General features: G+C 34.7%; 1 pseudogene; it reads left to right on the plus strand.

Moving 5' to 3' along the window:
* The first annotated feature begins 4,213 nt into the window (after nucleotides 1-4,213).
* On the plus strand, nucleotides 4,214-7,440 carry LOC141718208 (uncharacterized; annotated as a pseudogene).
* The last annotated feature ends 2,819 nt before the right edge of the window (nucleotides 7,441-10,259 follow it).

The raw sequence follows: 10,259 nt of genomic DNA on the forward strand, positions 1-10,259 counted from the left end.
CTACCACAATGAAAACAAGGATTTTGTGGTTTGTATCTAACAGAATGACTCTTAACTCCTGACTTTGAAGGTAAGGAGTTAATATTCTTCCTGCAAAAAGAAGCCAGATGGTTAGAACTTCCACAGTTATGACATGTTTTCCTAGAAGCATCAGGAACTGGTTTATAATTATTGCTTTTATTCACACCTTCCTTTCCATTCCTATTTTTCCTAGGTGATTTTACCTTGTTTGCATTCTTAACATCTTTTAACTTATGCTTAAGCTGCTTCTTTGTCATTAAGCCTATGTTCACTTCAGCTGTCTTTTCCTGTTTTAGTTTGTCAGAAGTTAATTTCTTTGTAACTTCTGATTTTTCATTTTCAGACTTTACAGTTACAAACTTAACAGGTTTTAACTTTGGCTTTTGCTTATCAACAAACTTAATTTCTTCAGTTCCTTTATCATTCTTATCTTCTCCATAACCTAAGCCCTCTTTCCAGTTTCCACTACTTAGCAAATTTTGAGTTGTTTTGCCAGAGTTAGTCCAAGTCCTGATAATCTCTCTTTCCTTTTCTAACTCAGTTTTTAGAGATTCATTTATTTTTAGCACTTCATTCCTAACATAAAAAGCATCATCTCTATCCTTCTGAGTTTGATGGAACATGACTAGCTCTTTTTCTAAGAAATCATTTCTTTTCTTAAATGCATGATTTTCAGAAGTTAATCTTTCACATGTTAAAGTTTGATCTCTATAACTAACAAACATGGTTTTAAGATATCTTCTCAACTCATTAATATCATCAGTATGAAAAGCATAAGTAGTCTGAGGTACCTTTGTTTCAGCAGCTTCAGAACTGCTCTCAGCACTTTCTTTATCAGCATTTGCCATCAATGCATAGTTTTCCTCACTTTCAGAGTCTGAGGTGTCTGTCCAGCTTTTCTGCTTTGTGACAAGAGCCTTGCCTTTGTCACCCTTTACCTTCTTGCAATCAGGAGATATGTGGCCTTTCTCACCACAGTTATAGCATTTAACATTGGTGTAATCTCCTCTGTCAGACTTTCCTCCTCTGCCTTCAGATCTTCTGAAATTATTCTTATCAGAACTTATGCCTTTCCTGGAAAACTTCTTTCCCTTCCTGAACTTCCTGTATGCAATCTTTGTGATTCCTTTCACCATAAGAGCACACAGCTTCATCATCTCCTCATCAGCATCAGTCTCAGGCAAGCTTTCAGAATCTGAGTCATCATCACTCTCAGAACTTGATGACTCAGTTTCAGACTTTATGAAAAGAGCTTTACCCTTGTCTTTCTTTGAGGAAGCTGCTTTGGGGAATTCTTCTTCAGCCTTAAGAGCAACTGTCCTTGACTTTCCTCCTTTCCTCTTGCTTCTTTGTTCCATCTCCAGCTCATGAGTCTTGAGCATTCCATAGATTTCGTCAAGAGTTGTTTCATCAAGATTGTAGTTGTCTCTTATTGTCGTTGCCTTCAAATCCCAGCTTTCAGGAAGAGCTAACAGGAACTTAAGGTTTGAATCTTCAAGATAATACTCTTTATCAACCAATGACAAATCATTCAAAAGTTTGACAAATCTATCATATAAATCATTCAATGACTCATTAGTCTTTGAGTCAAAGTGTTCATACTCTTGAGTGAGTATTGTCTTCCTGTTCTTCTTAATTGTGCCAGTTCCCTGACACCTTGTTTCCAGAGCATCCCATATCTCCTTAGCAGTCTTGCAGTTGATTACCCTGTTTGACATTACATTATCAATGGCACTATGCAGTAACTGTCGTACCTTAGCATCCTTAGTAATTGATGCTATGTCTTCAGCAGTATAATCACTCTTCTCCTTTGGTACGGTCTTTGCTGCTTCACCTGCAACTTCCATATGGGATATTCAGATGGTCTCAGTATGGGAACTCTGATGGTCTCATACCGACTCTGAATTTGTGTCTTTGGTGGTTCCTCAGTTTTGGTAGGCTTAGTTGGAGTTTCTGTATCCGACATGATTATGTTTGGATCTTTAACTGTATGTATGTTAACAGATAGGCTCTGATACCAATTGTTAGGTCACACACACACTTTAGAGGGGGTGAATACAGTGTATAGTACACTCAAATCGAACTTTAAGAACTTAAGTAACAGAAAACAAACTTTATTGAAACAATAAACTCTGTTACAGTATGGAACTGTTACCTCTCAGTGATGAACAAATATCACGAGAGCTGTTAGGGTTACAATGAATAATCTTCTCTAATAATGATAACACTTATAGTGTAAACCCTATATCTGTGATTATATACTACACAGTTACAAGATAATCGCTAATTGATATGGAATATAATTCTGCTTCCTAAAATATATCAATCAGATATCTTTTCTTCCAAGTATTCCATTCTTTACAGAATTCCTTCTTCATGCATATCTCTTCTTATGTTTATCTTGATCTTCTTTCCTTTAATCAGCTACTGTCCTTATCTGATCGTCCTTCAGCACTTAAGTTCTGATATCTATCTTCTGATGATTATCTCCTGATAACATAAGTACTGATATCCTTAAGTCCTGACTTCCAGTATAAGTACTGATCAACAGTTAAGTACTGATTTATCTTGTTCAAGTAAGATCTGAAAGCTAAACATAAAACATATTAGCCATGACATTATCAAATATATCTAACAAGGCTATATAGATATTGTGAAAGCAAGTATTTCTAATTTATCTTGGAAAGTGATTATAAGTTGTAACAATAAATTATTACAGCCTGTTTTCTTACACGCTGGATGATCAGACCCGGTGTTGTTTAAGACTTGATAATCCTACCCGAACCGCCCGACCACTTGTCTTTACACTACAAGAATTCTTACTTATACCAAGGGAAAATGGTAACGGAAACAAACCCGTTGGTAATTATCAACGGATTATCAACGGAACCTAAAAACTTGAAAACTAACCGTATACTAATTGATTTGTAACAGACAAATATTTAGTAATGGATATTTCCGTTGATAAAAAGGTGCCAAAAAATCCCGCCACCCATAACAACGGAAAGGTAATGACATGCCAACAGAAATTCAACCTTATTTTCCACATATGTTCCGTTAATAATCTGTTGTTATATTAGATCGGTTAAAAAAAATCGGTTACCATTCCGTTGAAATGTTAAGTGTTTTGTTAGTATTCCGTTGGTATATTAACTCCGTATATTTAATGCCAACTACCTGTTACCGTTCAGCTGATACATATTCAATCTCATCTTTAATTATATCCAGCCTCTTCTCCTAGTTTTCTACTATGCAGATCCGATAAAACCACCGTTTTTCTTCCCCAAATTTCAGCACAACGACGATCCACAAATTTCAGCTGATACATTTATCACTTTCGATTTCCTCCTGTAACTCCCTCCGGTCCCTTGTCTCCTTCGCCGGAGACTGCAAATATTTCTCTAAATACCGAGGTGGATAAACGTATGTTTCCATTCTACATTTATCACCTGAGATCTATATTTTAGTTTAGCGTGTATATATGATTAATGATACTATATATTATTTATATATGTTGCTAATGCGCATATTATTAGTTAGGTAATTAATTGCATGATTAATTAGCCAATATTAACCTTTGTCTAAGTATGATGATAAAATGAAACTAATTAATTAGTTTCCTATTTTTAAAATTCCATGCGAGTAATCACGTACAGTACAGTACCTAGTTCGATTGGTTTGGATTCGTATAATTACAATTTTCTTATTAGCATTTGATTTTGGTATCTAAATGGTTAACAATGAATTATAACAATTAATTGACATCATACTCATGTTATGTTATGGAAAAATTGTTGACTTTAGTTGGGTTGTGAATATTTATTTTTTTGTAGGAAATCAAAAAATTCAATATGAATAATGGTCGAGATTGAATGTATCAAATGATCGATAGTAGAGGATTCTTAACTTCGGTTTTTTAAGTGGGTTATAGAAATTTATGGAATATGTTATATCTCAAGAATCGTCCATGAATGGGACAAATATTCAGTGTCCATGTTTTAAGTGTGAGAATGGCAAATTCTGGAATGCGGAGACAGTAAAATTACATTTATTGAAGAAAGGGTTTGTAAGAGATTATTATGTGTGGGATCGACATGGAGAGCCATATGTTGCTAGACAAAGTGGAGAACAATCTTCTACACATTACTCCAATACTCAAGGCAGAAGAGACGATGAAAACTAAATGTACAACATGGTGATGGATGTTGCCGGTCCAAGTTTTGATCCAGAGATGCCAAATGCAGAAGCACATAAGTTGTATGATATTTTAAAATCATTTGAGAGAGAGTTATATGAAGGTTGTGAAACTTCCCAGTTGTCTTCCATGGCTCAGATGTTGAGTTTGAAATCTGACCATCATTGGTCAGAGGCATGTTATGATCAGACGTCACGATTCTTTAAAGACATCTTGCCTCAAGATAATTCATTTCTTGATAGTTTCTACAGTATGAAAAAATATATGGAAGAATTGGGGCTTCCTTCTGAGCATATTGATTGTTGTGTTAATGGATGCATGATATATTGGGGTGAAGACATCAACATGGAGTCCTGTAAATTTTGTTCACATGCAAGATACAAAACCAAGCTTAACGGATTCATGAAGGAGAAAAAGAAAGTGCCTTTTACGAAGATGATCTATTTTCCACTATCACCGAGATTGCAAATGTTGTATGCTTCACCTACAACTGCAACCCATATGAGATGGCATGCCAAACATTATCAAGAAGAAGATGTGATGCGCCATTGTTCAGACTCAGAGGAGTGGAAATAATTTGATAAAGCACATCCCTCATTTTCCTCAGATGTGAGAAATGTTAGACTTGGACTTTCTGCTGATGGTTTTCAACCATTTGGTGAAACAGGTAGAAAATATTCTTCTTGGCCAATTATAGTGACTCCATATAATTTGCCTCCGTGGATGTGTTCAAAAGAACAATATTTGTTTCTGTCTGTACTTGTTCCTGGGCCAAAAAATCCAAAACAGAAGATAAATGTTTTCCTTCAACCACTGATTGCTGAGTTAAAAATGTTGTGGGAAGATGGCATGTAGACTTGGGATAGTTCTTTGAAACAAAACTTTCGTATGCGAGTTGTGTTAATGTGGACTATTAGTGACTTCCCTGCTTATTCAATGTTATCTGGATGGAAAACTGCTGGTCACTTAGCTTGTCCTCATTGTGCTCATGATCATGATGCTTATAATCTTAAAAATGGTGGAAAGACTACATGGTTTGATAATCATCAAAAAATTTTACCTTCCAATCATCCATTTCGAAAGAATAAAAATTGGTTTACCAAGGGAAAGACAGTGACTGAATCTGCCCCACCAGTGCGAACAGGTGAAGATGCATTTCAACAAATTGAGGCACTTGGTTTGATGAAAGTTACTGAATTAGGAAGCGACAAACACAATGCTAGAATCATCAAGGCTTACAATTGTGGATGGAAGACACGAAGCATCTTTTGGGATTTACCATATTGGAGGACATTATCAATTAGACACAATCTTGACGTTATGCATGTTGAGAAAAATGTCTTTGAAAATATCTTCAACACAATAATGGCCATTGAAGGAAAAACAAAAGATAATTCCAAGGCAAGAGATGATATTGCAATGATTTGTCGGAGACCCGAGTTAGCAATTGATGAATTGACACAGAAGTATCCCAAAGCATGTTATAGCTTGGACAAAAAACAAAAAAAAATGTGTGAATGGCTAAAAGATCTAAAATTTCCAAATGGATATGTGTCCAATATGGGGAGGTGTATAAACATGAAGGAATACAAGTTATTTGGAATGAAAAGTCATGATTGTCACGTGTTTATGCAACGTCTTCTTCCAATTGCTTTTCAGGAATTTCTTCCGAATAATGTTTGGGAGGCTGTGACAGAATTAAGTGTTTTCTTCAGGGATCTCACATCAACTACTTTGAGGATAAGTGATATGCGTAGACTTGAAGAACAAATTCCCGTTATACTTTGCAAGTTAGAACACACATTTCCACCATCATTGTTCGACTTCATGGAACATCTTTTAGTGCACTTGCCGTATGAAGCACGCATTGCAGGTTATGTACAGTATCAATGGATTTGTCCCTTCGAAAGATTTTTACATCATTTAAAGAATAATGTGAAAAATAAAGCTCGGGTTGAAGGATCAATATGCAATGCTTTTTTAGTTGAAGAAGCTTCCACTTTTTGCTCACACTACTTTAAACAACATGTTCAGACGAAACATAGAAAAGTTCCGAGGAATGATTCTAGTGGAGGTGGAGAGAGTTTTGGGGGAAACATTTCTATATTTTCTCATCCTGAACGTTTACATGGGAGTGTCATTACTCGTTATCTTGATGATCGAGAATATATGGCAGCTCACAATTATATCTTGTTTAACTGTCCGGAGGTTGCACCATATATCGAGTATGTTTTTCTTATCACAATACATACTTATTTGTCCAGGTTAATGAATATTGTTCTTATTATCTAATTTTTTTTGGTTAATCAGGATTTTTATAAATCAACTTCGGGAGCACAATCCATACATAACTAGTGTTGAAGTTGACAGGTGCTTAGAAAGTGATTTCTCCATGTGGTTTAAACATTATGTAAGTTACTTGATACTTCACTAATAAATATAGTAGATAAGAATTAACCATTTATTTCGTATTTTAATAGTCACCACTAATAATTTCAGGCTCAAAATCCCTCACAAGTTCCGAATGAATACATTCGAGATATATCATTTGGACCTCTTCGTTCGGTTAAGTCTGTACCGGTTTACTATGTGAATGGATACAATTTCACACGCGAATATATGGGGCTAATAGATCAACATTCAATAGTGGAGTATGTATCAAGGGATCGAATTTCAGTGAGGCATCGAATGATTACTTTGGAATAGTTGAAGAGATTTTGATTATCGAGTATCCCCGTTTTCCAGTCAAGAAAACTGTTTTGTTTATGTGTGAATGGTTTGATCCTACACTTAATACCGGAATAAGAATTCATCCACGCTAAAACATTGTTGAGGTCAATAAAAGAAAGAGATTGAGCGTGTACGAACCATTTGTACTAGCAATGCAAGCCATGCAAGTTTACTTTTATAATTATCCAAGTCTTAAAAAAGACAAGGTTGATTGGTTAGTTGTATGCAAAGTAAAGGCTCGTCCACTTGTTGATCTTCCTCAAACCCCAATGTCATATCAAGAGCCGTTCCAAGATGATATTCCTACACATCTAAATGATATCAGTACAAATGATATTCCCACACATTTAAATGATGAAAATGGAGTTGAAATAGATTTAGATGATGATGACGGAACTCCAGATGAAGAAATGGAATATGAATCGGAAGAAGATGGATCTTCACAAACCGATGATAGTAATAATTGTGAAGATAATGATGATTCCTCCGAGTAGTCTTTCTTCACCATCATGTATGTAAATTTTATTTTATCTTATCATATATATATATTATAAAAGACATTTTAATATAGAATACAATATTGAAATATTAAGTTACAAAATATTTTAAAATTATGTATTGATATGTATTGTAAATTACTACATATATCTTATATTGTAAACTATAAATTATTATATAAATCATATTCTGATTTTAAAAGTAAAAAACATAAATACAGGACATAAAGCGGGCTGGGTTTGGAGACACATATTAATTAAGGTTTACTCCTCTCTGGAGGCGGCAACAAACTGAACTCCAAATTGAGCAACGCAGGGACAAAGTTAACTGAATCTAAGATGAAAAAGCTAGCATCTCTTGTTAATGTTGTTGGATTTTTAAACGCAGCGGGGGCATGGCAAAACACTTTTACACATACAAAATCCAAATAAAAGCATATAAATCGTGAATAAAAATTCGAGGGATCGAATCTAACCTTTTAAAATTAATTCGGAGACAACGATCAGAGATCCTTAGCAGTTGCTCCTCAAGTGTGAAGCACTCCACCGGTATCCACCAAGAAAACGACTTTTAGGAGGAGGAGGTGGAGAGAATTTGGTTTTCTAAAACTTTTGGGTTTCTGGGGTTGGAATAAAATAGGGTCTATAATAGTGTATTTATAGGCAAAATTTTCAGCTGAAATTTTCCCATAAATAATATTATTATTATCCCATTTATTATTCTCATTAATAATTAAAACACCTTTTAATTATTAATCCTTTTTCTAAACACTTTAGAAATAATTCTCTCTTTTGATTTAATTTCCAAAAAAAATTAAATCCTTAATTAATAATATTAAGAACTTATCTTAATTAATTTATAATCAATTAAATCTCATTTAATCAATTATTAAATTTGCCAATTAATTATTTATTTCACAAATAAATAATTATTAGCCATTATTAATTAATTCCTCCACCATAAAATCATTCTCCTTTTATGGTGTGACCATGTAGGTTCAATATTAAGCAGGTAGTAGAAATAAATAATAATAAAACTATTTTATCATTATTTATATAAATTCTCTAATTTATTAAATATGATTAATTAATTAATCACATTTATTCTACATCGTGAGTAATGCTTCTCAATATATCGCGACTATCCGGATAATATGAATTCACTGCTTAGAATACCAAGAACCTGTCGGTGAATAGTTACCGTACAATAAACTCCTTCTACCCTACAATGTTCCGATTAAATACAAGGCATGGATCTCGTGTCAAGCCTATCTAATTCAATCACTTGCTTACCATTTAATATGCGTAGTTCTATGCAAATTAGAAACTCCTTTCTAATTTCATTCACTCTGGCCAGAGATTCCTGAACTAGCATAAGTGGATCAGCCTTGAACATTCGCTTCCTTCACTGGAAGGGGTAGATCCTTTATTGATCATAAACTATCTTCGTGTACAAATTTCTATACCCAGAAGAGCCCTAATAATTGTCCCTGGAGACTAAGAACTAAACCAAAGCATAGTTCAGTGTATACAAGATTACCATGATGACCTCAAGTCTAAGGATACTTGTACAACTATCACTAAGCGAACAACTGCTGACACGTGAGTGAACTCCATCAGTTGTTCAGCTGGGCGAGTCATGTTCAGTGAACTTATTCCATAATAAGCACCTACATACTAGCTATAGTGTCACCACACAAATGTCTATGAGAACAGACATCCTTCATAATGAAGCAAGCATAGTATGTACCGATCTTTGCGGATTATTAATTACCAGTTAGTAATCCTATGACCAGGAACTATTTAAGTTTAGAGTTATCATCTTTTTAGGTCTCACTATTATGATCTCATCATAATCCATAAAAAGCTTTACTCTAAACTATGGTATATCTTATTTAAACACTTAAATAGATAAAGCCCGTAATAAAAACAAAGCAAGTCTTTATTAATATCAATGAAATCAAAACAGATTACATAAAAGTTATTCCTAAATCCTAATACATGATTGGACTTAGGACATATTCCTTTCAATCTCCCACTTGTACTAAAGCCAATCACTCTGGTATCTAATACCCATCTTGTCTTTATGACGATCAAAGTGACTTTCATAAAGTAGCTTTGTGAGTGGGTCTGCTATGTTGTTATGGGTGTCAACTCTATTTCAATACAATACAAGAAATGTTACCGCGCTCCCACTAACCCTTTTGTAGACGCATGGTTCATCTTCGTTTTTGATAAAATCAAACTCTTTGATTGTCTCATCAAAACGAATGTTCCATCTTTCGAGAAGCCTGCTTTAAACCACATATGGTTCGCAGCAGCTTACACACTAGGTTTTCATTTCTCTTGGAAAGAAAACCATCTGGCTAATTGCCAGATCTCATAGTCGTAGTAAGCAGCATTCACAAGCAAAATCCGAACTGATTTTAACAGGGCTACAGGTAAAAAGTTTCATCAAAGTCAATCCATTTCCTTTGTTTGAATCCTTTTGCCACAAGCCTGGCCTTATAGGTCTCCACCTGGCCATCTGCTATAATCTATCTTTTGTATACCGTATACATAGATTCCATTCTGGATTTTGTGGCACTATGCCATTTCTCTGAGTCAACACTACTCATAGCCTCATTATAGGTCACAGGGTCGTCATCATCAATGATCGACAACTCATTGTCATTCTCAATGACAAGGCCATAATACCTCTCAGGTTGGCGAGACACTCTCCCTGATCTATAAATGGGCTGTTCCACAAAAGGTTGTTCAGTCAGAACAGGTGTTTCCACTCGATCTATAGTAGTTTGTGCTTCTTGAACTTCATC

This window comes from Apium graveolens, chromosome 4 (assembly GCF_009905375.1).
Source record: "Apium graveolens cultivar Ventura chromosome 4, ASM990537v1, whole genome shotgun sequence".
NCBI classification, from domain to species: Eukaryota; Viridiplantae; Streptophyta; class Magnoliopsida; order Apiales; family Apiaceae; genus Apium; species Apium graveolens.